The sequence below is a fragment of the Hevea brasiliensis genome, chromosome 4 (genome assembly GCF_030052815.1).
Source record: "Hevea brasiliensis isolate MT/VB/25A 57/8 chromosome 4, ASM3005281v1, whole genome shotgun sequence".
In the NCBI taxonomy this organism is placed as follows: Eukaryota; Viridiplantae; Streptophyta; class Magnoliopsida; order Malpighiales; family Euphorbiaceae; genus Hevea; species Hevea brasiliensis.
Window position 1 is genome coordinate 61,163,511 of NC_079496.1, and position 7,769 is coordinate 61,171,279.

Sequence of the window (7,769 nt, forward strand, 5' to 3'; positions counted from 1 at the left end):
ACATAAAATATGAATAAATATTGCTAAAAATTTAATTGAAAATGAATAGTAAAGAAAAGAAAAGAAAATAAAATAAAAGAAAATTAGAAATATGACATCACATGATGTCATTAGTGAGGTCTCCACCAATCAAATTTCAACAAGCACACTTAAACCAATTTAAAAAGGAAAAAATGAGTCAAAATTCAAAAAGAAATTTTTGGTTTCCTCCTTCTCTCCAGCCGAGACCCATCTCCCTTGCCAACCTCCATTGTTGTTTCATCTTCTCACTAGAAAAACTCTTGAAAATTCACCATAAAATCATAAGTTCCCTTCACAAAAACTCCTCCTCACACTAGAGCAAGACTTGAGTAGCAAAAAGAAAGAGACAAAGTGGAGTTTTCAAGCCTTGGGAAATGGCTAATTCAAGGTTAGTGCTACCTTCTTCCCTTTCTCTTCTTTAAACTTGAACTTAAGTAGGAAAATGGAAAGAAATTCAAGAGAAATTGAGAAATTATTCATGTTTAATTCAAGAGAAATTTTAGCTAGCTTATGAGTTAAGGGAGTTGATGAATTTGAATGAAATAAATTGTGATTATTGGAGTTGTTTAGTATGTATATATGATTAGAATATTAGTTTTGCTTGGGTTGTATAAAATGGACATTTGAAAATTAGGGTTTGAGGCATGAAGTTAGGATTTTGTTCATGTGTTGTGGGATTGGAGTCCTAATGGTCAATTAGTGACCATTTGGCTATATTTGATGAGGAATTGAAGTGATTTATGCCAATGGAATTAAGGTTAGGTATGCTACCTTAGGTGACCTGCAGGGCTGGATGTGAGTCTAGCAAGTTTGGGCAGCTGTAACTTGAGTTGTGTAGGTTCAATTGGTACAAGGCCAATTGGACATGAAACTAGACACATAATGGCACAACTTTGATGAAGAAACTTTGCCTAGAAAACAAACTTAGAATGACCTAAAATTTGGCAAAATCCGGGTAACTAATTCTAGACCTAGTAAAAGTGACCAAATAAACAGTGTTTGTTTGGCCATAACTCAGAGTAGAAATATCCAATTGACCTGAATTTTATATCAATAGAAAGCTTAGACAATTTAGAATAACTTTTATGAAGAACACAAACTCAAATTCTGAACCTAACCAATTCAAATTTATAGTCCAAGTTAGGACACTAAATCTGACAGAACCAAATTGCCCAAAAATTCTGGGTACAGGTCAATCCGGCCAGTTATGGTAAAATGGCCATAACATGAGCTACAAAACTCCAAATAGAGTGATTCAAAAAGAAAATTAAAGAAGATACATAAAGGAACAACTTTCATGAAGAAAGTTTTATCAAAATTCTACTGTAACAATGACTAATGGAACAGTAATCTTAAGGCATGAAATCTGAAAATTTTGAATAATATAAAATAAGCTTTGAAATGGTATTGGCAATCAATACCAATAAATCTAGAACCCAAAATGTGGAATAATTATGTATCTATAATTTGTATACATATTATGTATGAAAAAGTTAACAAATTGAGTGAATAGTAATGTGTGAATAGTAACCCAAAAAACACAAGGAATAAAAAAAGAAATTAAAGAAGCTATTATGATTGATAATATATATTATGATTAGTGAATTGTGATTTTTGAATTTGAGTGACCCTAAAACATAGAAGAATGTTTTAAGTACAATGGTGCATGAGAACCATTGATGAGAATTGTGATCATATGAATTATCAAATGAATGTATAAATTATGGAATTTGTCATGAAATAATGAAGTCATAAAATACAATATATTAACATTTAATGGTACTATGTGCCCATGTATTGCCTAGATACGTGTGTCAGATTGGATAGATTGGCATGCCAATAGGGTATTGTTTTAGCAGTACTGTGAAAGGCTTTATGCTTGTATTCATGGCTTTATGCTTGTATTCATGGCTTTATGCTTGTATTCATGGCTTTATGCCTGCACTCATGGCTTTATGCCCGCGCTCATGGCTTTTATGCCCGATTATGTGTTATCATGGCTTTTTAGCCATACTGACTGTATACGTGGTTGACGTTCCGTGTCCCATGGTATGACGGCCCAAGGCACCGTGGTGTCCAGTGCCAACGATCCGTTATCCAGTTTAGTCAGTCTGTCATAGGTTACCTGGGCAGTGTAAATTATTGAAATTATTTAAGCATATTAGCAATTAAAAACATTAGAAAGTATTAAATAAAATGTGAAAAAGAGATTAGCAATAGAAACATAGCAAAAATACAATTTGCAGAATCGTAGAGAGTGTAACACTCCTATATTTGGTAGTGCATTCTACTGTTCCGGTGACCAGTGTCTGTCCAGACAGCTAGAATGCCTGAAATTATACTTAAATATTAGTGAGGAGATATAAAATAATGAAATACAATAGAGGAAAATACAAGAAAAACAAAGGAAAAATAATAGCAATGAAATGTAACTAAGTTAAACGAGCCAAAAACCATAGCGATGGGTAACCGCACCGGGAAGTTACGGCGTGGACCGTTGACTAGCCTTGGACTACGGGGACAACGGGAAACCCTGGGAAGTATTTTTAAGACTTAAATAAACATCTATTGAAGTATAAATGACATTAGAAATGTCAAAGAAAAATTAATTAATTAGTACAAAGAAAAACGAAAAATCGAGAAACCAACAAAAATCGGTATTACCGAAAAATCGGGAATATAAACCGAATAGGGGCATTTTGGTCATTTGACACCCCGACTTCTCTTTTTACCTAAATGTCCATTAAAAATAAATGATATTAAACTTTGAAAATGCCATAAAAAAATAAAATTACATGGGTAGAACAATTAAGAGAAATTAAGGGGTAGAATTTGAAATAATGAAAAACTTTGATTAATTAAACCTTAAACTATGGTTAGTGCTCCACTAACATAGAATTTTGGGACACCTAAAAGCTAAAGTGGACAGAAATGAGTTCATCTTCAACCTCCTCTCAAACCAGCCGAATTCATCCTCCATGGAACCTCCATAGCCAAAACTCAACCAAACTCCATGCATCCATGATCCAACCATAAAAACCTCAAGTCTCCTTCATTAAAAGTTGTCTATACACCTTGGGGAAGAGATAGGGAGCAAGAAAGAAAAGATTTGGTGAGTTTTTAACAAGTTTCATAAGTGGTAAGTATCCATTTCTTCATCCTTTCTTTGTTAAAGTTTATGTTGGTGTTGTGGGTAGTATTTTGGTTGAAAAATTGAAAGAATTACTTGAGTAATTGTTGGGTACTATTTTTGGTAGCCATGGAATATCAAAGTTAATGAATTATTTCTTCATGTAAATGGTATTTTGAGGTATTGATTTAAGTGCTTAAATGTATAAGATATTTTAGCCAATGTATTGTATGTGTATGTGTGAATTGAGCAATTGAAATTAAGGGTTTGTAAGGGAAATTTAACGTCTAAGTAAACTGCCATTTTTGGGCAGCCTTTAAACCCATGAAATTATGTATGATATCATGAAACTTGTTAATGAATTCTGGTGCTGATGATGGGGGGGCAGTTTGTATGATTGAGGATAGAAGTTATATATAGTGATTAGGAGCATTCATGTGTATGTATTATTTAGAATTGGATATTGTGAATTGGAAGTGTAATTGGTGCATTGTAAATTGGTTATATTCTGCCCAAAGTTACTATAATGTAAAGTAATGAATAGTTGTGGTATGATACAAATGCAGAATTGTAACACCCCAAAATTTTAAATTTTATTATTTTATGAGCATTTTTGGTATTTTAATTTTATTTAAATTTTAGGAATTTTTTCGAGATTTTTCGGATTTTGAAAATTGGGTTCGATTTTCCGAAAATATAAACTTTGATGATTTTTAAAAATTTATTTAAAGACCACGTGGCAAAACTAAAAATATATTTGGAGTCTACGTATTTTTCTGAGTTTTCTAGAATTTTTTCGGAATTTTTGGACCTCGTTTTCGGTCCCGAGGCAGAGTAAAAAATTCAAAATTTTGTATCCTGAATCGGATCGGCCGAATCGAACCGGACCGGACCGGTCGAATCGGACCGGCCTTTTCTTTTTCTTCCTTCTTCCTCCCGCGCGCGTCTGATCCCTCTCCCTTCTCTCTCTCTTTTCTCTCTCCTCCCTCCTCCCCTTGCCGCGCTGCCGCCTCCCCTGCCTTCCCACCTCGCCGGCGCCCCACCTCGGTCATCCCCCACGGCCGGCCGCGCTGAACGCAGGAAACGGCCTCGAAAGGACGCAGCGTGTAGCAACGCCTGCAACGCCTGGACTTCCCAGCCAAAATCCTACCGATCCGGCCACCAATCGGATCGGGTCTTGTGTCTAAAATCATCTACTCGTCGAGAGCTTTCCATAGACACCAAGAACGCCGAAATCCATTAAGCGGTTTGTCCAATTTTTGCCCGGGAAGTTTTAGCCCATTTTGACTTTCAGGCTAGATTTCTCACAAACCGTGAATCCCACGAGAAAACCGAGAGTACCAGAGCGCTCCACTCATCGAGAGCTTCGCGGCGACATAAATTTCAAATTTTTTCGACACCGTTTTTCGGTGGGTCCCACGGAACTTCACAGTGTTTTTCCGAGCATTAAATGAGCTTAGAAAATTCTGAAAAATTTATGTACTAACCCCCGTGTTGTGGGCTTCGTGTAGGTATCCTCAAGTCGCGGAAATTCGGCGATTAACCGAGTGCAGAATCTCGGCCGAACGGACAGTTCTGGAAAAGTCTCCGAATTGGACCAAGGTTTTGGCTACCCCCCCATTGTCAGATGTCCCAAGCGCGTTCCTGAGGTCGGAATCGATAAAGGTAAACCCGAACCTTGCTTTTTCATAATTTTCTAGTGCTTAAATAGGATTAAAAATCCATAAAATATTCGTAGTAGCTCAGAAAATTATGATTCTTTTTGCAATAGCCTAGTAATATTGCTAAGGACCGCGGGGCAAAGTTTTAGAATTTTTAGAGCTTGTTTGGGTAGTTTTTGCAAAAATGATCAATTATAAGGACTAAATTGAAATTTTACATATTGTGATGGATGACTGATTTGATGGGCCCAGGAGGGGCTGTGTGATGTGATTGAGTTGTGGATATATGGATTGTGAATATAGAAGTGTGTTTTGAGCCCTTTTGCAGGTTGGGTAGGTCCTAGGTATAGGGGAGACTCTGCCGGATTTTCGGCACGACTTAGGACGTATTTGGTCTTTTCTTGATTGTATCGAGTCATTTATATTAAAAATTATAATGTAATTGTCAGGTGTGCCGGGACAGCCTTCTTCCTCCTCCCAACCGCTACAGTGACCGTTGTCAAGTCTGTGAGTAAAATATTAATTTTAATTGTAATTTCGATATTATTATATGTTCAAGCATGCCCATGCATCACTTATATGCATATATTTATGTAGTTAAACTCTAGGCACGATTTATGTTGCATTGATAACTGTTAAAGTGTCATGGATGTTGTTGTAGTAATTTGGAGCAGTGTGCGTGCGTTGGCGTGCGTGTGATGTGGTGTGGACTATGGATAGGACGGGTAGTCACGGCTTGAGTTCTTCGCTGGGACCCGATCCTTCGGGGGGTAGTCACGGCTTGAGTTCTTCATTGGACCCCGATTTGGTTTATTGCGAAAGTCGGCTTGAGTTCTTGGCATCGAGTTGGATTTAAGAGAGGCGTCAGATAGGGATCGGCTCCCATATATTATGATTGATATTACAGGGTGTGTGAGTGCTCCAAATTACCTTTTTGATGTTATGATGTGAAAATGTTGTTGATGTTGCATTTCACTCTACAGGGTGCATTAGTTTTAGATAGTTATAGAGATTATTGTTAAAATTGATATTTTACTTTCTGAGTCGAACGCTCACTCCTGTTCAATATTTTTTTCAGGCTACAGGAGGATTTTATTGTGGTTAACCTGCTTTTCTCCTTCGCAGGTTGTTTGTCAATATTTGTGTAATTTTATTTACTCCTAGAATGTAACACCCCAAAATTTTATTATTTATGAGTATTTTTGGTATTTTAATTTTATTTGAATTTTAGGAATTTTTTTGAGATTTTTCGGATTTTAAAAATCGGGTTCGATTTTCCGAAAATATAAACTTTGATGATTTTTAAAAATTAATTTAAAGACCACGTGGTAAAACTAAAAATATATTTGGAGTCTACGTATTTTTCTGAGTTTTACGGAATTTTTTCGAAATTTTTGGACCTCGTTTTAAGTCCCGAGGCAGAGTAAAAATTCAAAATTTTGTATTTCGAATCGAACCGGCCGAATCGAACCGGACCGGATCGGACCGGTCGAATCGGACCGGTCTCTTCTCTTTTTCTCCTCCCGCGCGCGACGCCCTCTCCTCTCTTCTCTCTCGTTTCTCTCTCCTCACTTCGCCCGCGCCGGCCAGCTGACGGCGTAGCCAGCCAGCCAGCCCGGCCGTATTGCCGGCTTCATGGCGAAACGTCCCCTGCGCGTGCCACGCCGCTTCGACTTCCTCGGCCAAATCCGGCCGATCCGGCCACCAATTGGACCGGGTCTTGTGTCCAAAATCATCTACTCGGCGAGAGCTTTCCATAGACACCAAGAACGCCGAAATCCATCGAACGGATTGTCCGATTTTTGCTCGGGAAGATTTTAGCCCATTTCGACTTTTGGGCTAGATTTCTCGAAAACCGTGAATTCCACGAGGAAACCAAGGCCACCAGCACGCTCCATTCGTCGAGAGCTTCGCAACGACATAAATTTCGAATTTTTTCGACACCGTTTTTCGGTGGGTCCCACGGAACTTTGCAGTGTATTTTCGAGCACTAAATGAGCTTAGAAAATTCTGAAAAATTTATGTACTAACCCCCGTGTTATGGGCTTCGTGTAGGTATCCTCGATTCGCGGAAATTCGACAATTGGCCAAGATGCGTAAATTTCGGGCGAACGGACCGTTACGAGAAAAGTCTCGAATTGGGCGAGGTTTTGGCTAGCCCCATTGTCGACGTCGAGCGCGTTCGAAGTCGGAATCGGCAAAGGTAAACCGAACCTAGTTTTTACGTAATTTTCTAGTGCTTAAATAGGATTAAAAATCCATAAAATATTCGTGGTAGCTTAGAAAATTACGATTCTTTTGCAATAGCTTAGTAATATTGCTAAGGACATGAGGCAAAGTTTTATAATTTTTAGAGCTTGTTTGGGCGGTTTTACAAAAATGATCAATAATAAGGACTAAATTGAAATTTTGCGTATTGTGATGGGTGATTGATTTGATGGGCGGGAGGGGTGTGTGATATGATTGAATTGTTGATATATGGATTGTGAATATAGAAGTGCGTTTTTAGCCCTTTTGCGGGTTGGGTAGGTCCTAGGTATAGGGGACTCTGTAGGATTTTCTACACGACTTAGGACGTAATTGGTCTTTTCTTTGTTTGTGTTGAGTCAGTTGTATTAAATAAATGTAATATGATTGTCGGTGAGCGGAATGACCTTCTTCCTCCGCCCACCGCCACGGTAATTTGTCGTCAAGTTTGTGAGTAGAATATTAATTTTAATTGTAATTTCGATATTATTATATGTTCAAGATGCCCATGCATCACTTATATGCATATATTTATGTAGTTAAACTCTAGGCACGAATTATGTTGCATTCATAGCTGTTAATGTGCCATGAGTGTTGTTGTTGTGGTAACTGGAGGCGGTGTGCGTGCGTTGGCGTGCGTGTGATGTGGTGTGGACTATGGATAGGGCCGGGGTAGTCACGGCTTGAGTTCTTCGGGACCCGTTCCTTCG